This window comes from Pleurodeles waltl, chromosome 4_2 (genome assembly GCF_031143425.1).
Source record: "Pleurodeles waltl isolate 20211129_DDA chromosome 4_2, aPleWal1.hap1.20221129, whole genome shotgun sequence".
NCBI lineage: Eukaryota > Metazoa > Chordata > Amphibia > Caudata > Salamandridae > Pleurodeles > Pleurodeles waltl.
The window spans coordinates 768,674,918-768,701,152 of NC_090443.1; the positions used below are offsets into that span (position 1 = coordinate 768,674,918).

The window sequence follows — 26,235 nt, forward strand, 5'->3', positions numbered from 1 at the left end:
TTGCATTAACTTCAATGTAGATTTTTCTTTACTGCTTTTCTATGGTACCGTGGGACTCTCCCATTGACGACAAGGAATGTTTCAAGCATGTGAATCTACAAACGGTCCAATACTAGAGAATATTGAATTACTTTACATTAATTCAACCCTGCCAAGTTTTGATATTGTGTGTGAGGACTAGATTTGTTTTCTTAAAGGGTGTAATTCTGTGCCTTACAATGTATTGAAGCTACAAAGGATGAGCAATAGGATGCTCAAGCATTAGATGCTATTGTGTCCACGGGGAGAAACAGTGGTTGCAGTGTAACTTAGGTGGGAAGTGTTTTGATAGCATGCCTCTGTGTCAGAGACTTTTCATACCATTTGGCAGAAAACATTTAGCTGCTTCATAAGCATACATGTAGGTGAGTAGCATAGAATAGACGCAGTGAACCCTGAGGTACTTACCATCATTGCAGTGGGTTGTATCATACAGTTTGAACCACGTTGAACATGGAACAGAGGAAACTGGTGAGAAGTTGCTGCTTCTACACATGGGAGGTGCACTCTTCTGACATCTACAGTTTACGATTGGCCTAGGATTGGCAGAGCAACAATCCATAGAAATGATTATGGAACTAGCAGGGGAATATGCTCAAAACAATTCGTCTGGGGGTATAAAAGGTAAGTAACCCTTAGTGATGGGCATTATACAGCCAGAAATGGTGTATCCTTTGAGAAATCCACGCAGGTGTAGCAGGAAGGCTTCCATAATTATAGGCCTTATACCGTCAGACACGGTATTTCCTCCGAGGACTGCAGAGTAGGAGATGGCTCCCAGGCCCCTTCCAGTCCCTAACAGAAAGTAGCACTTAACTAGGCACCCCTTCCCTGGGCGTTCTGGGACGAGCTACTTAAGTAGGGATAGGAGGGTGTGGCAGAGACAGCATGTGTCCTGGAAAGAGCTGGAAAGAAACCTGTACAAAAGAGCTGGGGATGCAGCGGTAGTTGGGAATCAAAGCCGGGGTGAAAAATAAGCGAGCCGGAAAGAACAAAAAAAGACAATACAATGAGAGGACGGAAAGTGGGCGGCAGATTAGATGGAGGAAGGTGAAAAACGATCGGTAAAGCAAATTAAGACGGCTTGGTTGGATCTGATAGCGACAGAAGGATGGAGAAGAGAGGGGTTTTAAGAAAAAGAGGTAAGAGTAATGGCGCAAAGAGAGAGAAAGGAGGCCGCAGGAGGAGAGATGGAGGGAAGGAAGAAACGCACGGAGGGTCGGGCCTGAAAATGACGGGAAAAGGAGCAACGTACCATCCATTCTGTTAGAGACCTTCTCTAGAAAGGGCAACTAAATATTGGTCCATCAACCCGGCACGTTATTTTCAGTAATTGAATGAAGGTAGGAAGACTAATGATTTTACTACATAAAAAGTGCTATGTCAGTGGTATTTACATTTATCAGTGCTAGAAGCGGTGGATGGTATTTGCATTGGTCGGCAGGAAATTGCACAGTGCTTGATGTTAGCACTACCCTGCACAAATAATATCTCTTTTTAAATGTTGCCAGCGATATTGCAATAATTATCGCTTTGTACTACACACAAGAAACGCTTCCCTTAACTTTTACCGCTTATAAAGTCAAATACCGCTGGCAAAAGGTTCGTTGTGTCATTTGCTTATTTGGACTTTGGCCTCGGTCGAACAAGTTCTGTTGCAGTAGTGACACCTAGAGGCTACGACGAATAGTAGAAAAATGAACATTTACCACAACTGGATGCAGGGAAGTCCAGAAGTGTTTGGGAATCTGGGTTAAGTAAAGTTGCTGTCCCCTTCCTTGGCAATGCAGCCATTAATGATGTTTCTAGGAAGAGTATGGCGGGTCCTTGCCGATGGCACCACAAAGTGGTACACAATATTGCCGTACTTTTACCACCACCTATAACTGGGTAAGGCAGTGTAAGGGCCACATTTTGGGAACACGGTGTGGCTATGACCTCTAAACATCTGCTGTCCCTAACTTTCCAGAAGCTAGTCACTTACATTTCTTTTTTTCTAACTATACTCCCACCATTCCCCACGACGCTGCTTAGTGGTGCACTGACTGTCTCTCAGCATAGAATGGTGTATTATTTTCGTCCTAGTTTACAGTGAGCTTCATAGGCAAAAGACACGCTTGTATAATTGTTGGGTCCTAGTGCGCGCGAAAAAGGCCGTCTATAGGCCAAGAAGGACAGATCGTTTGGAGTACATTTAAATAAAGTTATAGTTTGCGACTCTTGAAACTTCTATGAAATTGCCCAGGTGCATACGGGAGTACCCTGTTCCTCACCCTGACTAGAGCGGGATTTCTCTATGATGTGTGTGATATTTTGCTTTAGGCATGGGTGCAGGCTCGAGACTCTTTACCCGCAGGGGGAGCAGCGCTTCTCTAGTGTTTTTTGCGCAATTCATGGGGGTGGAATCCATGCCCTAAAACAGCCTATTGTCTGTGGGTGCGAGAGCATGCGCTTCTTTTTTTTTTCAATTTTTCTGCGGAGCATCCGCAAATTTGCACCAAAACTAAAAAAACACATTTTTGGCCCCACCACCAGGCCTAAGGGATCAGGATATTCCTACCCTGTCACCTGGTGTTCTTTTTTCACTTTTTTCCTGGGACTCTGAGTCCCAAGAAGGCGGCCACCACTTCCTGGTTGAAGTGGTGGCAGCCAGTCAGAGCTCAGTTTTAGATCTCTGCGAACCGTCCCTAAGTATCTATATTGATTTTTTCTTTATTAACGCCCAAATCACTGAACAACTTTACACCAAATCACAAATAGAGATAATTCTGGACCAAGATCTAACTTTCTGCCATATTTGGTGTAATTAATTCCGTTCAGCAGTTCAAGCAGTATTTGTGTTCAAAATCCCTAGGGGAAATTGCAAGGGGAAATGCGTTTTGGGACCCCCATCCCTTTTAAATGCCCTTGCATCACGAATCACCCCACAACGTTCAAGCATATATATATATATATATATATATATATATATATATATATATATATATATATATGTATATATATATATATATGTATATATATATATATATATATATATATATATATATATATATATATATATATATATATATATATGTGTGTATATATATATATATATATATATATGTATATAGTATATAATAGAAATTCACTGGAAAAACAAATGTTACAGGGACATCAGAGTTTGGTTCTGGATTTACTTGCACAAAGCCTTAGATATTCAGCAGTTATAGTTAGAGTTATTTTCAAGAAACTATAAGGTGCACCCTAAGATAACTATAACTCGCGCCCTCACCATACACAGTTTTCTTATGAATAATTTTATTGCAAATGTTGCAGTGATAATATCAAAGATGCCATAGAAGGTGTCATCATTGATATAAAATGTGGCGTAATTAGCTGCGCCTGGCGAAGGCTCGAGTTAAAGTTACCTTAGGGTGCTAGTTATAGTTACTTGAAATAACTAACTGTAACTGCTGAATTCCTAAGGTTTTGTGCGAGCAAATTCAGAACTTAACTTCAACGTCCCTGTAACCTTTGATTTTTTCAGTGAATCTCTATGTTTTTTAGCATGCACAGATGTGCATATAAGCAGTGCCGTGCACTGCCAAAGGCCATGCACTTCCGGCTTTGGCCACATGGCCGGCAGCCAACCCTCCTGCATGCACCCAAACCCAAGCTGCACACGCCATGAGTCTGGATACATTGGGTGTTTTTCTTTTTTCAATTGTTGTCTGGATTTGTGAAATCTCAAGTAGAATGGATTGGGAAAATGAGATTTGCCTCCCCCCCCTTTTTCTCAGCCCCCACTTGAAAGATCACCCCGAAAATTTCAAGATAGAAGCAGAACTTAGCAAAGCATATGTTTTGAAATTTTCATAAGGATTCGCCAAGCAGCACCAAAGTTATTGGCAAAACAAAAAATGCTTTTCTATAGAAACTAGATCTTAACTATAACTATCAAGTGGTGATTGCCCCTAGATAATACATATATTGCAACAGTAATCCTCCAGGTTATAAAGAATAACACAAACTCCAATTGCAGGTGCACAAAACAAATTTAATGGGAAGGCTTCACCAACCAATTTATACATAGATATATAAATGCATTTATTACCTAGTGGCAGTTGCCACTAGGTAGTTATAGTTAGGCCTGTTTTCTTCATAGACAGTGTTTTCTGTTTTGCCAATAACCTTGGTGCCGCTTGACAAATCTTCACAAAATTTTCAAAATGTATACTTTGGTGAGTTCAGCTGCTTTCTCCAAAGTCTTGGGGTGATCTGTCAAGCGGAGGCCAAGAAAAAGTGGGTTCCCAAAACATGTTGTCCCCATTCATTTTTCCATAGGATCTTGAGACACACCTACAGCCCAATCTGCTGAACCTAATTTGGCAGGAAGCTAGATCCTGTTCGGCAGATTGTGCTTTTTGTAATTTGGTGTCAGTCCATTCAGTAGTTTAGGAGAAATTAAAGGTAAAAAAATATAGATATCTAGGGATCCAGATTATCCACGGATCTGACTGTCCCCGTGCAGATATCTGATTGGCTGCCAACACTTCATCAAGGAAGTGTTGGCAGATATCTTGGGACTTAGCTTCAGCCGTGTCCCAGAACAAAAAAGTCAACAACAAAAAAAGGGGCCAGGGTAGGGACACCCTGACCCCTTAGCTCTGGTGGTGGGGTCCCAAAGGCTTTTTTTAAAATAAAAACTTCAGAAAAAGCAGTGGATCTGGATCTGCAGATTTTCCTGACATTTTGTAAAAAAAACTGCGGTTTTCTGCCTTTTTAGTGAAGCCCCCAGGTGGGCCAAGTACCGGGTGCATGAGAAAGTTAGGAAGTGGCACACAGCCCCCCCCCCCCCCAGGCCTGCCACAGCCATGGGGACTGCCACCTTCCTGAGGCTTTAAATAAATAGAATGTACCTCCCCAGGGCTTCCATAAAATAATTAGGGAGGTCCGTTTCAGACCCCGGAACGCTGGGGGGCACCACCTCACTGGGGCTAATAAAGTTGGAGGGGTGCCACATGCCCCCGTGGAGCCAATGATGGCCTTGGGAACCACCACCCCCCCAGACCCAGCTCCTGCTATGTCCTGGGGTGCCCACCCCCGGGACATATATGTTTGCTTTTGCTTGGTGAGAGCTGACAGCTTCCACCAAGCAAAATGAAAGAGTCCACTTTCTGTCAAACAGCTCTCACCTGCATAAGGCAGACTTTTTATCTGTCTTCTCTGCACACAAATATGTAAGCGGGGAAGACAGATGAAAACAACTCTCACACTAGCAGGGAGCTGCTATTGAAAGCAGCTCACAGCTTGTGGGAGCAATGCTGGCTCCCACAGGACCTGGGGAGCAGGCTAGGACCACAGGGGCCTTTGTGCTCCCCCTATGTTCCTATCACTCTCTCTCTCTCTCTCTCTCTCTCTCTCTCTCTTCCATCCCATGGTGGGATGGAAGAAAGAGAAAGATTGTTATTGCAATGGTCTTTCCATGCAATGACTTCAAAGAGTTAATCTAGCATAGGGTGAATGTTATAGTTCTGTTTGGATGCAGAGCAGAACAAAGTCACTTCTGGCCTAATGGTCACGGTCTCGTGCTGTCACTCAGTGGGCTGAATGTTCAAATCCTCGTATCGCTTGGCACTGTGATTGTTTGTTTACTGGTATTTTGACTGTTAAACCTTCCTAGTGATGGAACATTCACGTTTCTTTCTAATCACATGCATGGGTTGACTGTTATAGGTATGTCTGGAAGCATCACCCTAAGGAATCAGCTATGGCCTAAAGGTTAAGGTTACAGACCCTCACACTGAAAGTAGGGGGTTCTACTCCTAGTGTGCCCATTGTCATTTTCCTTCTTTAATTTCTTTTAAACTGCAAAAGTGTAAGGTTCACACTAAAAGGTGAGCTCACTTTTCTTAATTAATAAATACTTTTTTCTTTTCAATTTGTCCAGAAACATCTCATTCTAAGTATATCATTCAGCAAAGCCTAAAAAACTCTCTATCTCTCGCCCTCTCCCTCCCTTCACCAAATACAAAATAAAAAATATATATAGTAGGCCAAAATGGAATGTGGCAGATTGTTTTGGAGTGGGGAAGACTGTTTTGGATTGGAGCAGATTGTTTTGGATTGGAGTGGGGTAGACTGGAGTGTGAGAATATTTGATTGGGGCAGATTGTTTTGGTTTGGAGTTGAGCAGATTGTTTTGGTTTGGAGTTGAGCAGATTGTTTTGGATTGGAGTCGGGTAGACTGGAGTGTGAGAAGATTTGATTGGGGCAGATTGTTTTGTATTGTAATGGGGCTGATTGGAGTGGTTTGGGTTGAGAGGATTTGAGTGTGGTGGATTGAATTGTGGTGAGTGGTTTGGAAATGAGTAGGTTGGACTGGATTGGTCTAGGGGGAACTGGAGTGAGTGGGGTGGATTGGTGTGGGGTGATGTGGGTGGATTCGAGTTGTGTGGATTAGGGTGTACTGCATGATTATGTGTTACTGGTAAAGCAGCATCATTTCAGAAATTATACATAGAAAAAAAACAATGTTGCTTTAATCCTCATCTTTTGAGAACAGAGCCCATGAGCAAAAACAAAAAGAAAACATGAGTTCAAAGTGAAAAAAGAAGACTTGGCAAAATAAAATAAAGATAACAATTTAAAATACATCTTTGTAATTTTGTCTGTTCTGCTGAGCACGTTTCTGCCAGTCACACGCCTTCTAGCTGCATGGCACGAAGGTCCATATTTATACTTTTTAGCAGGGCATTTGCACCATTTTCTGACGCAAAAGCAGCGCAAACTCACAAAATACCATTGTATTTTGTAAGTTTGCGCTGCTTTTGCGTAAAAAAAGTGGCACAAATGCAGCGCAAAAAAAAGTATAAATATGGGACTGAAAGTTGAAAAGAACAAAACAGTTCCTCAATCACGTAGGGAGCATCAGACGGACACTGACTAAATTGAATCAATCAGTGCTTTGCCCCTGCACCACAGAGTGAAACGGAAATGATGCTAGGCTCTAGGTGACGACTTACGAGGCTATAAAGAAGAGTGTCACACAAGCCAACAAATAGTAGGCAACGTGTGGGCGCAAAGCCCTTTTTTGTTAAAACCATGGGTTCCACAAGCGAGGCACAAGTGCTACTGCATGCTCTCAAAGGCTTGACCCTAAAAACATCTGCAGCCATATTGCAGTTGCTTATGAAATAAAACAGTGCAGTGCATGGGCAGCTGCATTAAAAGGGAACAAAGATGCAGCACCTAAACAACCACTACTGCATGAGTAGCTGCATCCACTTATGAAGCAGAAATCTGAGCAACATGAAGAAAGGTGTGGCTCCTGATATAAATGGGGCCTCAAAAAAGAAAGCAGCGCCTCAGCAGCCACTATTCGCACCGGGCAAATAAACAAAAGTACATATACCTGGAATCCAGGAGGATGCACAAGCAACTCCACAGACGTAAAGTAAACACATAACAACAATCATGGCACACATAACAAAAACCATTGGCAATGCCAATAAATTTCGCTTATACAAGAGCTATTGGCTTGGCATTTTGTTTTTGCCATGTTGTACACCAGTGTGGCTGCTGTTCAGCATTGTTACAAGTTAGTGGTGTGGAATGTCATAGAGTGGAGTGGGGGAGTAGTGTTGTAGAATGGATTTGTTGGAGTAGAGTGGAGTGGGGGAGTATATTGCGTAGAGATGAGTAGAGGGGAGTAGAGTTTAGTGGTTCAGTGGCAGACAGTGTGAAAGAGTGCTGTTTCATAGAGTGCAGTGGTGTAGAGTGGAGTAGAATTGGGAGTGAGTGGGTTGGAGTGGATTGAGGTAGTCTGGTGGATTGGATTGGAGTAGACTGGGGTGGACTGAATTGGGATAGTGGGGTGGAGTGGAGGACTGGATGGGGTGGATTGGAGTGGATTGACATGGGGAGTGGTGGATTGGATTAGGGTGGACTGGAGTGGGGTAGATTACATTGGGGTAGATTGGGTATACTGAATTGGAGTGATAGGTCTCGGGTGGACAGATTGGACTAGAATGGTATGGTTTTGAGTGGGGTGGAGTGGAGTGGGGTAGATTAGACTGGCCTGGAGTGGTGTGAATTCATTTGAAATGGAGTCATGTGAACTAGATTAAACTGGAGGGCTTGGATTTGAGTGGGGTGGAGTGGATTCATTGGATTGGAGTGGGGTAGATTCGACTAGAATATGATGGATGGATTGGACTAGAGTGGGGTGGATAAGAGTGGAGTGGATTGGATTGGAGTGGATTGGGGCACATTTGATTGGAGTGGGGTGGATTTGAGTGAGGCAGACTGGATGAGGTAGATTAGATTTGAGTGGGGTGGACTCAAATGGGGTGGATAGATTGGACTGGGCTGGGGTGAACTGGAGTGGGCAGATTGGAGTGGATTAAAGTGGGGTGAATTTGATTCAATTGGGGTGGATTGGATTGGGGTGGAGTAGAATGGAGTGGGGTGGATTGAAGTGGGGTGGAATGCATTGAGGTGGTGTGGATTGGATTGGAGGGGGTGAATTTGACTGAGTGGGGTGGATGGGGTGGTCTGGAATGGGGTAGGGTGAAATGGAGTGCAGTAGATTGGACTGGAGTGGCGTGGTGTGGGGTGGATTGGAGTGAAGTGGATTGGATTGAGGTGGAGTGGATTGGAGTAGTTTGCATGGAGTGGATTGGGTTGGGCTGGGATGGATTGGAGTGGGGCAGATTGTTTGGGATTGGACTGGGGCAGATTGTTTTGGATTGGACTGGGGAAGATTGGAGTGGGATGGATTACAGTGGCGTCTACTGTTTTAGATTGGACTGGGGATGATTGTTTTGGATTGCAGTAGGGCGGACTGGAGTGGGGTGGATTGAAGTGGAGTGGGGTCGGTTCCATTTGGCTGGATTGTAGTGGGGTAGATTGGAGTGGGTCAGATTCGAGTGAGGTGGACTGAAGTGGGGCAGATTGTTTTGGATTGGAGTGGGGAAGATTGGAGTGGGGCATATTGTTTTGGACTGGAGTGGGGCAGAATGGAGTGGGATGGATTGGAGTGGGGATGATTGTTTTTGGATTGGAGTGGGGCAGATTGGAGAGGGTGGATAATTTTGTGCTTTGGTTTTGAGTTGGATGGACTAGAGTGGGGCAGACTGGAGTGGGACAGATTGTTTTGGATTGAAGTGGGATGGATTGGAGCGGAGCAAATTGGAATGGGGTAGATTAGAGTGGGGAAGATTGGAATGAGGTGCATTGTTTTGAATTGGAGGAGGGCAGATTGGTCTGGATTGGAGTGGGACAGATTGGTTGGGAGTGTGGGAGACTGGAGTGGGGCAGACTGCAGTGTGGCACATTGTTTTAGATTGGAGTGGGTAAGATTGGAGTGGGACAGATTGATTTGGAATGGAGTGGGGCAGATTGTTTTGGTGGACTGGAGTTGAGCAGACTGGAGTGTAGAAGATTTGAAGTGGGCAAGGATTGTATTGGGGTGAGGTGGATTGGATTGAATTGGGCTGGGGTGGATTGGATTAATGTGGGGTGGATTGGGATGAGGTGGATTGAATTGGAGTGGGGTAGATTGGAGTGGGACAGATTGGAGTGGGACAGATTAGAGTGAGGCAGAGTAGAGTGAGGCAGATTGTAGTGGAGCCGATTGTTTTGGAATGGGGCGGTGAAGACTGGGGTGGAAAACATTGGAGAGGAGATGATTATGTTGTATTGGAGTGGGGCAGATTAAAGGGGGTGTATTAGAGTGGGGCAGATTATTTTGGTTTTGTGTGCGGCAGATTTGAGAGGGTAGATTGAAATGGGGTGGACTAGAGTAGGGCAGATTGTTTTGGATTGGAATGGGACAGATTAGAGTGGGGCAGATTGGAATGGGGAAGATAGGAGTGGGGCAGACTGGAATGAGGCAGATTGGAGTGGAGCACAGTGTTTTGGATTGGCGTGGGGAAGACTGGAGTGGGAAAGACGAGAGTCGGGACGATTGTTTTCGATTGGAGTGGGCCAGATTAAATTGGGCAGATTAGAGTGGGGCGGACTAGAGTGGGGTAGATTATTTTGGATTGGAGTGGGGCAAATTGTTTTGAAATGTAGTGGGGAGGATTGGAGTGGGGCATATTGTTTTTGTTTCGCATGGGGAAGACTAGAGAAGGATGATTGGAGTGAGGCAAATTGTTTTGCATTGGAGCAGGGCCGATTGGAATGGGCAGATCATTTTGGACTGAAGTGGGGCAGATTAAAGTGGAGCAGATTTGTTGGAGTGGACTTGGGCAGACTGTTTTAGATTGGAGTGGGGCAGATTGTTTTGGATTGGGGTGAGGCAACACAGCTTCTAGTTGCATCGCACTAGAAATTAAAAAGAAGAAAATAGCACCTCAATAATGTAGGGAGCATTGGAGTGGGGCAGATTGTTTTAGATTGGGGTGGGGCAACACAGCTTCTAGTTGCATCGCACTAAAAATTAAAAAGAAGAAAATAGCACCTCAGTAAACGCAGGGAGCAGCGGATGGGCAGTGATTACATTGAATCAATCAGTGCTTGGACCCTGCTCCACAGAGAGGAACAGAAATGATGCTAGGCCTGCAGTGACGAATTACGAGGTTGTAAAGAAGACTTCCATGCAAGCCAACAAATAGTAAGGCTCAATGCCCTTTTTTGTTAACATCAGTCTTGCAAGAAATACACATGCACTAGTGAATGCTCTTGCAGGCTTGACCCTACAAACACCTGCAATGCCATTTTAGCCACTTATGAAACAAAACAGTATGGCACCAGGGCAGCTGCATCAAAAGGGAACAAAGGTGTGGCGCCCGAGCAACCGCCACAATGTAAAGCACAGCAACCAAATAGCAGCCGCATTGAGGGAGAGCATGTGGCGACCGAGCAGCCACTTAGGGAAACAAATACAGCACTAAAGTACTGCAGCCGTTACGTAATAAAGAATGCCGTGCCTGAGCAGCGCTAGAGCTGCTGCTCTGGAAGAGAAGCATGTGGCACCAGACAGCTGCATGAACAACAAATATCTTGTGCATAAGTAGGCGCATCCATTTAGAAAGATGCGACTCCTGTAATAAAACAGGACCGCAAAAGAGAAAGCAGCCCTCCAGCAGCCAATTGGGACCAGGAAAATAAACAAAAGTGCACATACCTGGAATCCAGGAGGGTGTCCAAACAACCTCCACAGCCGTACAGTACACACATAACCAAAAACATGGCACACCTAACAACAAACATTGGCAATGCCAATAGGTCTCGCCTATACAAGAGCTACTGGCTTGACAATATGTTTTTGCCATGTTTCACACCAGTGTGGCTGCTGTTCAGCATGGCTAGAAGCTAGTGGTGTGGAGTGTCGTAGAGTGGAGTAGGGGAGTAGAGTGTCATAGACTTAGGTAAAGCGGAGTAGGGTTCAGTAGTTTGGCGGCATAGAGTGTCGTAGAGTGAAGATTCACAGAGTGGAGTGGTGTAGAGTGGAGTGGGGTACAATAGGGTGGAGTGGGTTGGCGTGGATTGAGGTAGTCTGGTGGATTGGATTGGAGTTGAATGGGGTAGAATGGATTGGGGTAGAGGAAGTGGAATGGGGTGGATTTGAGTGAGTGAACTAGATGGGTGCTTTGGGTGGGGTGGACTGAAATGGGATGTAGTGGATTGGACTGGGGTGGAGTGGATTTGAATGGGGTAGATGAGATTGGACTGGGGTAGGTGGATTGAATTGGAGTGATAGGACTGGGTGGGGTGGGGCGGATTAGATTGGAATGGGGTGGTTTTAAATTGGGTGAACTGGAGTGGAGTGGAGTGAGGTGGAGTGGGGTGGATTAGACTGGACTGGAATGGCTTGGATTGGAGTGGGGTGGATTGTATTCAGTAGATTGGAGTGGGGTGGACAGACTAGAGTGGGAAGGGTTGGATTACAGTGGGGTGGATTGGGGTAGATTGGACTGGATTGAATTGGATTGGATTGGATTGGAGTGGGGTGGGCTCGATGGATTGGAATGGAGTGGACTGAACTGGGGTGGGGTGGATTAGATTGGGGTAGAGTGGAGTGGATTGGAGTAGTTTGGACTGGAGTGGAATGGAGTGGAGTGGGGAAGATTAGATTGGAGTGGGGTAGTCTGGATGGGATGGACTGGATTTGAGTGGGGGATTAATATGGGGTGGATGAATTGGATTGGTCTGGATTGGGGTAGTGTGGATTGGGGTACGTGGAATGATTTGGGTGGTTCGATTGGGGTGGACTGAATTGGAGTGGGGTGGATTGGAGTGTGGTGGAATGGAGTGGGGTGGATTGGATTGAGGTGGGGTGAGGTGGATTGGATTGGACTGGAGTGGAGTAAACTGGATTTAGTGAGCTGGACAGAATTAGGGTGGGGTGGAATGGAGTGCAGTGAACTGGACTGGACTGCAGTGGGGTGGGGTACACTGGAGTGGATTGCAGTGGGGTGGACTAGATTGGAGTGAGGTGGATTTGATTGAGTGGGGTGGACTGGATTAGGTTGGATTGGATTGGGGTTGATTGGATGGGGTGGGTTGGGTTGGGGTGGGTCTGTTGTGGACTGGAGTCGAGAGGATTGGAGTGGTGTGCATTGAAGTGGTGTGGGTTAAGGTGGCATGGATTAGAGTGATGTTGACGTCTGAAGTGCGGAGGATTGGAGTGGGGTGTACAAGAATGGGGTGGATTGGATTAGGGTGGAGTGGACTGGATTTGAGTAAAATGGATTGGAGTGGGGTGAATTGGATTGGTGTGGGGTGGAGCAAATTGTAGTGGGTTGATTGAACTGTAGTGGAGTAGATTAAGGTGGTTTGGAGTGGGATGGACCGGACTGAAGTGGAGTAGAGTGTGAGGTACTGGGTTTTTCAGAACCGGTACTGATCCGGTAACCCAGCGGTGCCAGGGTACACCCAAAGACCTCGGGTACTTTCCTGATTCAGACTACAGAAACTCAGAGTCTTCTAGGTGAAGTCAAAGATCGAATTTATTGGCTGCAACCAATTGACAAGTGTCCTAGAAGTACAACAGCACGATTTGTATGTTCTCAGGAGACTGTGTTTCAATGCAAAGTCAGGTTTCCTTATATACAGTTTTTTAAGCTTCAGGCAAACATTCTTGACATTTTGGTTGGTCATTCACATGTTTTCACTACAAAGGAAAAAACAGTGTCATGATGAAACCTCATATTTCATGTCATCCAACCCATAATAAATTACCCGGCAAGGCCTAGTATTTTACATCAGATAAGTGTGGACCCCCAATAAAAACGGGCACCTCCCCCTCGTAAAGTAAGAAGAAGAAAAGAGCAGGTGCAGGTGTGAGCAAGATTAGGCAGGGTGTGTGAGCGATAATAAGGGTTTTATGGCATGGTGTGCCTTGATGCTATCTGATTCGGCCACTGGGAGAGGGACTGACCAAACAGGTTTGGCCTGAGGCAATGGTTCCAGCTTGCCCAGGCCAGAGAGAAGTCAATCAAGGTGTACGTGTCCTTGGAATCAAATCTGACTGTATTATAAGCCTATGTGAGGGCAACTTTTAAAATGGCTGGCATGTATAAAATGGGAGCCACGAGTGCAGGACGAAAATGGCGATTTCGAGGTGAAAACGCTGCTGGAATTGAGCGAAAATGCTCATGCTTAGTGTACTAGTCATTATCGGTCTTTTGATACTAAAATAGTACTGCTCAGGGCAAAGTAAATTACATGGGTCCAGAATTTTTAGAACCACAAGTGCATTAAGGTGGACTGGAGTGAGGTGGATTAAGGTGAATTGAAGTGGGATGAATTGTTGTGGGGTGGGTGGATTAGAGTGGGGTTGATTGGACTGGAGTGGAGTGTAGGGGATTGGACTGGAGTGGGGTGGACTGGATTGGTGTGAGGTGGATTGGATTGGAGTGGAGTAGATTAGATGATGCTGCACTGGATTGGTGTGGGGTGGACTGGAGTGGGGTGGATTGTGGTGGATTGGAGTGAGGTGAAATGGGATGAAGTGGGGTGGATTGGATTGGGGTAAGGTGGAATGGATTGGAGTGAGGCAGATTGTTTTGGATTGGAGTGGGCTAGATTTGTTTCTGATTGGAGTGGGTGCAGGTTGAAGTGGGGCAGATTTTTAAAGATTGGAGTGCAACAGATTGATTTAGTTTGGTGTGGGCAGACTGGAGTAGGGCAGATTGTTTTGGCTTGGAGTGGGGCAGATTTGTTTGGATTAGGTTGGGGCAGATTGTTTTGGATTGGAGTGGGGAAGATTGTTTTGGACTTGAGTGATGGAGACTGGAGTGGTGCAAATTGTTTTAGACTTCATGTTGGATTTTGGTAGAATGTTTGTCAAAACAAAATGACACTAATGTGGCGCAAGGAGACGTTAGGGGCTCTTAAATCTGCCCCAATTTTGCTTTGCAATATTTAGAACAAGATAAATACCATCTTTTGAAAACAGAGCCCACAAGTAAAAACAACACAAAACATGAGTGCATACTGGGAAAAGAAGACTTGGCAAAATTACAAGAAAAGAGTTAATTACAGAAAATAAAACTTTGTAATTGTGTTTGTCCTGCTGGGGATGTTTTTTCCATTTACAGGCCTTTGATTTGCAGGGCCCTAGAATTTAAAACGATGTACCTCAATCACATCAGGAGCAGCAGACAGGCACTGATTAAGCCGCATCAATACGTGCTTGGTCCCTGCTCCACATACAGGAATGGAAATGATTCTTGGCCTGTAGTGACAAATTACGAGGCTTCAAAGAAAACTGCCATGCAAACCAACAAAGTATAACCAAGCACTTTTTAGTTCACAACAGAGGGCCTGATTTAGATTTCGGCAGAGGGGTTACTCCATCAAAACAATGACGGATATCCCATCCACCAAATTATAAATCCCATAGGAAATAATAGGATTTATACTTCTGCAGACAGGATATCCGTCACCATTGTGATAGAGTAACCCCTCTGCTGAAATCGAAATCAGGCTCAGATTCTAGTAAGCGTGACGCATGAGCTAATGCATGCTCTTGCAGGCTCGACCCTAAACACAGGAAGATTGGGGGTGAGTGTTGGGAGGGAGGGTTATGGATCGTTCTTTGACCCATTCATAGAAAGGGAAAGTAGCTTTACAGTTGTTAGTACTAAGGAGTGAATGGGCACCCTGCTTCCATGAGTATGGACAAGGGATGCAAGAAGAGGAAGTAATGTAGCGAAGTAGACATGCAAGGATCATCAAATATCCCCCCTACATTTGCATTAGCAATATGCCCATATTGTAGCCCCTTTCCTTTAAAGGTGGCAGGATATAAACGGACTTCAGGGAGAGCCTGAAACCACACTCATAAACAACTACACAACGTCTTCAATGCCGTAGCTAACAGTAACAAAGTGGAAGCTGTCCCTCATGATAGCTTTCACTCTGCAAACAGATTTTTCTACCTTTTATGTGCCAGTATTCTACATATAATTACAAACACTGTGGCAGTCGCACACCGCTGGCACATATTGTTCTGTGTCGCAATGCTCTTTGCAAATTATTTTCTCTTCTGCACTCTCCAATTGTGATTTTTGCACCCGAAAAGCCTACATTTGTTTGCCCCCAGCAGGCCTTGAGACTGCAAAAACCCTTTACACCTGGCCCGTTGTGTTGATATAACCTGAAAGAATATATATAGCAATAGCAATAAGAAAGCTAGTTTCATGGGTTAATGAATGTGAGATACAATGTGTATTATCAAAAAATGATTCATTGTAGAAAGGAGGTCTCCAACATAATTCACCGGAATGATGGTGATGATAGTAAGATTGCAAGGACATTATAAAAGATAGCTGATTATGTAAAAAAAAACACCAGGATGTGTTCTTTCAACCTGTTAGAATGTCATTTTAGATAAATGACTGCATAGTTATTGATTATTGTTTTGTTTTGCCTATTTCAGGATTGTTTATAAATTGTGGCAGCCCCTGATAAAATGGTTCAGTTCCGGAAATAAAAATGCATACACAGTAAGCATAATGCGTATTTGGGAAGCATTACAGAGAAATAACAATATTTGAATACACACAAAGAAACCAAACCTTCAAAGGGTGTGAATGTGAGTTGGTCTACATAACAAAGGAAATGATATACCAGTTAGGGGCACACTGCCCCAGGGTTAATAGAAGGGTGACAATGTTATTTTTCCTTTAATATTTCTATGGTAAACTTCCTTGTTCCACAAATCTATGCAGCACAAAAAGGACAGGGGTAGTCAAGATCTATTTGTATTTATGTACAGGACAGCAGGCTGTTGTCTGATTTCCTGGTCCTTATTCTGTGCCATGGGTTTGCAGCAGAAGGAGGAGGGGGCCGGTGACAGATAGTCACACTTGCATTTGCATTCATGAGTAAGGGTTCATATATTGCAGATTGGAGTGGAGCGGGGGCAAATGCAAAGCATGGGGGTTGTAATGATGTTATGCCGGTCTGATGGTCCGGGGAAGAGGATTTGCCGACCCGGATGTGGGAAGCCCTTACGCGGTCATAGACAAGCAGGGTATAAATAAATGGGGGAAACGACCCTCATGGTCTTTCCGCATCACATCAATGTACAGCTTGTATGTGTGTAAGTTATTGGGTGCAAGGGTCCTGCATCAGCAGCATCGAGCTGCCTAGCGTGCAGCACAACACTAGCAACGAGGGGGCTTAGCCCATGCGTATAGCCGATCGCTTGCAGTTGTGTGGCAATAACCTGCTGAGCTCGCCCTTCTGCACCAACAATACAGAGATGTCCCGGCATGCTGGCCAGCAGTTTTACAACAATACCTGCATTCCGAACAGGCGCTGAGAGTGCCAGCGCTGCCCTATGATTGCCAGCTCCAAGCTGCTCACTGCACATGCAGCCCAAGCGCCCCCGTGGATGACGGCCACACCTGCTGATGACCTTCTCACGTGGCGTCCAGAAGGCCTTGTGGAGCCGCGCAAAGACTGCCCATGATTATGCTATGACAGAGATTAATTTCAGTTCCTGCTTGGAGGGACGAGTGAACTGTGGTGGAGCACCTGGCCAAGGGGCAAATCTGCATGCATGTCACAGTATCTTTAAAAAAATAAGTTATAAAAGACAATGTATAAAGTGAAGAGACCCATAAATAAGGACTATGGGGGTCATTACAACATTGGCGGGCGACTACCGCCGCCCACCAATGCGGCCGCCCTCCCGCGGACCCCATTACAACATCCCCGCTGGGCCGGCGGGTGCAGACCTAGTTTATGCCCGCCGGCCCAGCGAGGATGCGGCCGCAACATAGGAGCCGGCTCCTAATGGAGCCGGCGGTGTTGCGGCCGTGCGTCGGGTGCAGTAGCACTCGTTGCGCTTTTCACTGTCTGCAATGCAGACAGTGAAAAGCTGCACGGGGCCCCCAGGGGCCCCAGGACACCCCTTACTGCCAGCCTCTTCCTGGCGGTGCAAACCGCCAGAAACAGGCTGGCGGTAGGGGAGTCATAATCCCCAGGGCAGCGCTGCTTGCAGCGCTGCCCTGGCGGATTATCACCGCCGGGGCTAAAATGGCGGGAAACCGCCTGCCCCGGCGGTGCGACCGCGGCGCTACCGCCGCGGTCGTAATATGGGTCTCCGTACCGCCAGCCTGTTGGCGGTACGGACGCCACATTACCCCTGACGGTCTCCGACCGCTAGGGTCGTAATGACCCCCTATATGATGTAAATACATAACAGAAAATACATAAAGACTGGAAAGTGTTGCATAGAAATGAATGTGCATACCCTGCATGGTGCCACACAGCGTGACTCCACAGTTCAGAGTATCACTAATTGCCATCAAGTAGCTGTAGGCGTCATACACTTGGGTCTAGACAGCGGGCACTCAACATCAAGGAGGCAACGACAGCGGGGGCAGGTGCCGTATGTCAGCGGTCACACCAGAAGCCATGAAGGATGATCAGACATGTGTAAACAACACTATCCAGACACAGCATGCCACGGTCGGGGCGCACCCGCCATTCAGTTAGCTGGCTGACCCAGCCACAGCATCCCGTGATAAAAAATATGGGTCGGCCGGTCGGAGAATTACTTTGTAGCGACACGAGAATGTGATGGCGCAGTCAATAGTTTGCTCTTCTTACATTTTGGGGGCGATGAAATATATAAACTGTTCAAACACCTTCCCAACACAGGGGGGACCGATGACTATGATGCAGCGATGAGGGCGCTCAATGCATATTTTGATCCACAACTCAACCCTGATTTTAAACTACGACAGGCGTGCCAGAGGGATGGCGAGTCTAATGACCAATTCCACTCCCGATTACAAGAGCTAGCAAGCACATGCACAGAGGACAACCAACATAAGGAAATACGAGCACAAATAATCCAGGGGTGCAAGAGCAAACCTTGAGAGGCCTCATTTTGAGGCAACCCAACATCAGCCTGGAGAACATTCTGGTAATGGCGCGTTCACATGACCTGTTGGCTACCAGAGCAGGGGAAATGGACCTGACAATCACGCAAGCACCGAAAAAGAATGCCCCTATAAAAGTGGAAAGGGCAGACATGATGCACACTCAGTCCGTAAAGAAAAAACCCGAGCATACGTCCCAATGAAGCGAGGGGCACGGTGTGAATATTGTGGGAAAGAAGAACATTCTCTCAAAAATTGCCCAGCTCAGGGGAGAACCTGTTCCAATTGTGGGCAACTAAATAACTTTGCATTCATCTGCAGAGGAGGTGCAAGAGGAAAAGAGTGAGAGGTAGGCTTGACGTCAACAAAGCAGTGAAACAACTATCCCTAGAAGACTCAATGTCACATGAGGCCCATTCCCAGGGTGCGCACAGCAGGCTTGAAGACTCCTCCCCTGAAGAAAAGGAAGTGGTGTACCTGATATTGTACACAAGTACCTGAAACGATGCCAAAGGCCACAAACAACATGTGTAATAGACATTGCTGGGTCACTGTTGGAGGCCCTAATAAATACCGGAGCATCCGTAAATGTGATGGGCATACAACAGTATCAACAACTCCGACCTCGCCCAACGCTATACAAATCGAACCAAAATATTCACGTACGGGAGTCATGATCCCCTCCCGCTAAGAGGAAAAATGGTGGGGTATGTCCGCCTGAGAAGGAAGAAATTCAAACCACATTCCAAGTAGTGGATAGAGAGGCTGACAGCCTCCTCGGGAGTCATGCCACAGAAGATTTGGGCCTTGACACATTTGCAAGGAGTGTTAGAACAGTCCAGATTGATGAGCTGTTGGGACAATTTCCTGAATTGTTTATAAGATTAGGATGTTTAAAGTCACCTCCCATACACCTACACAGTGATCAAGATGTAAAGCCAGGCACCCTCAGACACAGATGCATCCCTTTCCATTTTTGGCCTCTTGTGGAGCAAGAGTTAACCAAGCTAGAAGACCAAAGGGTAATTGAAAGGGTGACAGGACCCACTCCCTGGGTATCGCCTTTAGTCATCGCAGAGAAGCCAAAGCAACCAGGCAAGATCAGACTGTGTAGAGACATGCGCCTTCCTAACAATCCGATCAAAAGAGAGAGGCATAGAACACGAACGCTAGATGACATCATTGCTGATCTCAACGATTCAAAGTGGTTCTCAAAGCAGGGCTTGAATGCAGGATATAATCAATTTGAGCTTGCCGAGGAGAGCAGATATATAACAATGTTTGGAGTGTCCTCGGCCAGGGAGATCTTCCAGGATGTGAGCTGCAAGACCTTGTCCGGGTTACAAGCTGTCATGAATGTCAGCACTGACATTGGTATACAATCGGCAACGGCTGAGGAACATCATCATCATTTTAAGGCCACCCTCAAGAGACTGTCGGAGCATGGACTCACATTGCAAACCGAAAAGTGTTAATTCTTCCAAGCTTTCATTTAGTTTTTTGGGTATGTGTTTAATCAGAAGGGCTTCAAAGTCGACCCCAGGAAGTCACAAGCCATCAAGAGGGCCCCTGCTCCCAAGAATGTGACAGAGGTGAGGAGCTTCCTGGGGATGGCCAAGTATTGTGACCAGTTTATACTTAATCTCGCAACACTGACAGAGCCACTGTGGGCCCTCACAAAGGCAGATACTCCTTGGTCCTGAGGAGGCCAGGAAGAGAGAGTGTTCCAGGTGCTCAAAACAGCACTTTTAAATGAAACCACAATGGCCTCCTTCGATTCGACGAAAAGAATGAACTGGTTGATGACACCAGTCCCGTGGGACTGGGTGATGTGCTAACTCATGAGACCTACCCAGGCCATTGGGCCCCACTTGCATATGCCAGCAAGGCTCTCACACCAACAGAGCTGCGATATTTCCAAATTGAAAGAGATGCACTCGCAATTATGTGGGCTTGCAGACACTTTCATCTACACCTGTGTCGGAGGCCATTCCAGGTAGTCACAGACCACCAGCCACTTGTGCCACTGTTCAAAGGGACTGCTCCGCATCCACCCCCCTGGATAGAACGGTGGGCCATACAACTTCAGCATTACTGTGTAGAGGTTGTTTACCGATTGGGGGCTTAGAATCCCGTTGATATTCTGCCCCAACACTCATCTGAAGCAGCAATTGGCTGTAGGAAAGTAACCTCTTTCTAGCTTGGTTACCCTCACTTTTTACCCGTTTGACAGAGTGTTTGACTGTGTCTACTGGGATCCTGCTAACCAGGACCACAGTAGTTATGCTCTCTCCCCTGAATTTAGTTGTTGGTAACTGTTATCACTGTATTCCACCCACACTTGGCACACTGGTGCCCCATTATAAGTCCCTAGTATCAGGTACCTAGGTACCCAGGGCATTGGGGGTCCACAGGATCTCTATGGGCTGCAGACTATATTTTACCACCCATAGGGAGCCCAAGCAAAGGGTTCTGCACCACCACCATTGCAGCGTACGTGAAAAGGTGCAAGCACCCTTTCACTGCCACTTTTCACTGCACCAGGTCACTAATAAGTCACCCCTATGGCAAGCCTTCCAGCCCAGAGGGCATGGTGCAAAGTACCTGTGTGTGAGGGAACCCCTGCACTAGCAGAGGTGCCCCCACGAACTCCAGGCCCATTTTTGAGGACTTTGTGAGTGCGGGGATGCCATTTTACACGTGTACTGGATATAGGTCCCTACCTATGTCCAGCTACATAATTATAACTCCGAACATAGGCATGCTTGGTATCAAACATGTTGGAATCATATCCCAAGGCCTTTGCAAGTATTGGTTGTATGATTCAATGCACTCTAGGGGCTCCTTAGAGGACCCCCAGTATTGCCATACCAGCCTTCTGAGGTTTTGCGGGCAGCCCCAGCTGCTGCCACCTCTCAGACAGGTTTCTGCCCTCCTGTTGCTTGAGCAGCTCAAGCCAAGGAAGCCAGCACAAAGGATTTCCTTTGGGAGAGGGGTGTTACACCCTCTCTCTTTGAAAAAAGGTGCTACAGGCTTGGGAAGGGTAGCCTCCTCAAGCCACTGGAAATGCTTTGAAGGGCACATTTGGTGCCGTCCTTGCAAAATCCAGTGTACACCGGTTCAGCGACCCCCAGTCCCTGCTCTGGCACGAAACTGGACAAAGGCAAGGGGAGTGACCACTCCCCTCTCCATCACCTCCCCAGGGGTGGTGCTTAGAGCTCCTCCAGAGGGTCCCTGTGTGTTGCCATCTTGGATTACAAGTTGGCAGGGATCTCTGGGAGCATCTAAGTGGCCAGTGCCAGCAAGTGATGTCAGAGGCCTCCCCTGACAGGTGCTTACCTGTTTAGCTGACCAATCCCCCTTTCAGGGTTATTTAGTGTCTCTCTTTTGGGTGGTTCGTCAGATTCAGATTGCAAGACTCTAGCAGGAATCCTCTGCATCCTTTACTTCACCTTCTCACCAAAGAAACTGCATCTGGACCCTCCAGGAACTCTACAAACTGCAACAAAGAAGCAGAGATGGCTTCTGCAACACTGTATCTTCAGTTCCTGCCAGCAACTGCAACTGTTACCCAGCCCTGCATTCTCAGAGAACAGTCTGCCTTCAGCTTGCACAAGAAGAATGAAGGAATCTCCTTTGGAGTGAAGGAGTCACTCCCCTGCTTCAGCAGGCACCTCTCTGCATCGACGACTGGCAGCCTGGGTACCCTCTCCTGATGAGTTGCGTGGATCCAGCATCATGGGTGGTGGACTGAAGTGGTCATGACAGTCCTGACATCCTACTGTCCAACTTTGATGGAGGTAAGAGCTTGCCTCCTCATGCAAGACAGTACCCCAGTGCACTGCTTGTTTTGCAGTTGCCAAGGCTTGTTGGCATCCTTCCATGAAGTTCTTCGTGCACCGTGCAGCTTCGGCCCCCAGCACTCTATCCTGCGATGCACTGCTTCCTGAGTGGTTCTCCAGCGGCGTGGGATCCTTTGTTGTAGCGATGCATGGGCGTCCTTTTGCACCTCCTTTGTCCCTGTGCTGCGCTGCCTGGTCTTCTGAGGGCTCTCGGAGTTGCTGAGAGCCCTGTCTGACTCCCCCTCCTGGGTAGGGTCCACCAGATCCCTCCTGGTCCCAGGCAATGCCATTTTCCGCTAACCATGAGCTTTGCATGTGCCAAGGCTTGTTGGTGGAATCCAGCGGCGCAAACCAGACTGCAATCTTCCATCCGGCGTGGGACATCATCTGCACCAACTAGGAACCCCCATCCATCTTCTTGGGTGCAGTACTGACTGTTGTTCTTCACCGGTGGTTCTTCTTTTGCACCTTCATCCGGATAAGCAGGTGCTCCTGTTTTCCCTGGACTCTTCTGTGCTTCTTGGACTTGGTCCCCTTCTTCCATAGGTCTTCAGGTCCAGGAATCCACTGTTGGTGTCATGCATTCTCTTCTGGTTCTTGCATAATCTTCTTTCTCATGTTCTTGTGTGTTCTAGGAACGTTCCTGTACTTTACTCCTACTTTCCTGGGCTCTGGGGGGGGGAAGGTTCTAGTACTTACCTTTGGTGTTTTCTAGTACTCCCAGCGACCCTCTACACACTACACGTGCCTAGGTGGGAAACCGACATTCGCATTCCACTTTCTTAGTATATGGTTTGTGTTCCCCCAGGCCCATTTCTAATATTGTGATTTTCACTGTTTGCACTGTTTTCTAACTGTTTTTACACCTGTTTCTGCATACTAGTGTTTATAATTTGTGTATTACTTACCTCCTAAGGGAGTATTGTCTCTATGGTATTTTCGGCATTTGTGTCACCAAAATAAAGTACCTTTATTTTTGTAATACTGAGTATTTTCTTTCATGTGTGTGAGTACTGTGTGACTACAGTGGTATTGCACAAGCTTTGCATGTCTCCTAGATAAGCCCCGGCTGCTCTGCTACAGCTACCGCTAGAGAGCCTGGCTTCTAGACACTGCCTACATTTCACTAATAAGGGATAACTGCACCTGGTATAAGGTGTAAGTACCATAGGTGCCCACTACAGGTCAGCCATCTACACCTATTTCTACATACTAGTGTATATAATTTGTGTATTACTTACCTCCTTAGGAAGTATAGTCTCGACAGTATTTTGTGACTACAATGGTATTGCATGAGCTTTGCATGTCTCCCAGATAAGCCTTGGCTGCTTATCCACAGCTACCTCTAGAGACCCTGGCTTCTAGACACTGACTACACTACATTAATAAGGGGTACCTGTGGTATAAGGTGTAAGTGCCATAGGTACCCACCACACACCAGGCCAGCTTCCTACACTGGCTCACAAGCAGAAGAAGACGAGGTGATGGAAGCACAGGTGCAGATGATTATCAGCAGCCGCTGCCCCAAAACTATGAGCTTGGGTGAAATTCCTGCGGCCACTGGAGAAGATAACATTCTGATTAAGGTGAGGCAGGCGTTGAAAGGGGGTCGTGGTAGCACTTTCTAAAACACACCCACACTAAGGCAAACATAGAAAGAGATGGACTAATAAAACCATGGACAGTCCGCAGCGAACTCAGCTGTACCTGAGAGGGCCTTGTGCTGCGAGGGCCTCAAATAGTGATACCCATGAGCCTACAACACCGAGTGACCAAGCTCGTGCATGGTGGGCTTGTTATTGATGGTAGTCATTCTAACTTGAAGAGCAGATCTCACCAAATCTTTGTGTTGGCTGTCGTCGCATGGCGCAAAAGGGCTTGTTCACAATTGCGAGGAGCCCAACTTCATTATTTACCCATTTTCTTGCAGAGGAGTACACTTTGATGCCAATCAAGGGTACAGGACCTGGCGATGCACCTCATGAGGATCAGGGACTCACTCCAGCAGAAGCAAGCAAAGCTCAGGCAGGTCCAGTTGTAGGCATAGTTGCAGCAGGTCAGCTGGACAGTTGCATTGAGGACATTTGAGCCTGTTGTGTTCCTGTCACTCACACAGGACCCTTGGAGTCCCTCTGGGTTAACATAGGATGAAGGAAAACAGGTTCAGTCTTCCTTCTCAGACAGCAAGCCTGTCCTCAAGCAGCAAGGCAGTCCTCTGGCAGCAGGACTGTCCTTCCTCTGTAACTTCCATGGTTCCAGAATTGGTTAGAGGAGTGGCTCTGGAGGGCCAATATTTATACCTGGTGCCAGACTTTGTGTGTGGGGGGACACCCTGTCCTACATCTGGTTCTGGAAAGGTCTTTCCCTTCCCCTGTCAAGGTTCCAAACTTTTCTAGGGGTGACAAAAAGCAGACAGGCCTGATGTCTGATTTCTTAGTGGACGCAGGAGGCAATAAATTAGTGTGGTATTTTTATTGTGTGTTGTGCCTGACTTATTTACTGTATTGGTCTAAGTGCTTTACATACCTGTCTCCGGAGTTAAGCATGACTGCTACCAGGGGTTAAGCCAGGGGCTACTTTGTGGAAACTTGACAGTGCACAACACTGTGTTGGGGGTGTATTGCTGGTGGTAGATGTGTACTTATGTCTACCAATACCCAGCCTCTGACAGCCTCAAGTTCAAACCTCAGCCCACGGCAGAGCCGAACAGCTACCCCTCTCTTTTTTCAGGTGGCATGGAACTGGGATGGGAACTAATAGGAGCTAAGCAGTTGCTTATCCATCGCTGGAGGTGTCTCCTGTAACATTACCATGTCTATCTCCTTGCCTTTCAGCCAATGGAACAGAACAATTCTTTTAATAGGGTAGTTTAGGGGGGGCGTAGATAAGATGGCAGCCACATAGGATGCTTGCTGAGAAGCTCCGTACCAGGCCCGCTCATCTTCCTGATTTACATGAGGTTGTGGCTCCCTACTGTTGTCATTGCCTGACCACCAAGGGCCCAACACATTTTGTGAAGCAATAGTTATGACCCCGGACCTACGGATTGAAGGGGATGTTGAGAGCTGGAGACCTCTGCCAGAGAAGGACTCCATCAGACCCTGCAATGACATTGCCGCCAGGGAATGAGAAGCGATTCAAAGCACTAGTGAGTGCAATTAGCCCCAGCATGCGAGACGCCATCTAGGAATCCCCCCAGCTGCTCACTATAAGGTGAGGAGCCTGGCAGCCTGCTCAACATTCTGTCGTCCATTGACTTGGAGCATGAAGCCCGTTACTGCCCGCTACTGCCACTGAGCCCCCGAGGCCCACTGACCCATCCGCAGCACACAATAGCAGTGATTGCTGTATAACTCAGGGGCTGGAGTTTGGTGCTGCACAATCTCCTGTTGATCTATAGGGCTACACTGTCCTTCCATTGTTCATCTCTTTACTTAAAAAAAGGGGTTGTGAAGAAGATTTAAGCTTTGTACGAAAGTATTTGGCTTTAAATACACATATATGTGGGTTTCTTTACCCATTTTAAGTACAATCTGAAGAATGTGGCCATTGTAGGCTTTCTTATAGGCTGCTTAATGTTCTTATCTTATGTGTTTCTACAGGCCTTCCTGAAACAAGGCGAATATCTACACTTAAGAAGACATACTATGGAAAAGTGCTCCGGGATCCTCACACCTGGGCGGGACTATTCCATGTTTATATTTATCAGTGGAGATCCCCTGGTCAAGCAGCCCCATTCGGATGTATAGGTGTACATGTTTCAATCATGCATGTACACATTTCATGATGTTAAGGCAGCCCCAGCGTGATGCATGCATTTGTCAAAACATACATGTACGACAATGTTTACATTTCTAAGTTGGTGGACACACCTCTTGGAGCAGCACATTAAAAAATATACAAATTGTGTACTGTTTAGAAAGGCGATACTTGAAGCAGGGAGCGACAGAACAGCAACTAAGAGTCTGGATTCAGGGGTGTAAAAAAGCCTAAACAAACAAGTGATGTGGAAGGACCAG

The 26,235-nt window shown here is 46.6% G+C and overlaps 1 protein-coding gene across 1 annotated transcript in view; it reads right to left on the minus strand.

Moving 5' to 3' along the window:
• MSH4 (mutS homolog 4) overlaps positions 1-26,235 on the minus strand; it is a 2,042,424-nt gene that overhangs the window by 1,463,608 nt on the left and 552,581 nt on the right. The gene's annotated exons all lie outside the window — the stretch shown is intronic.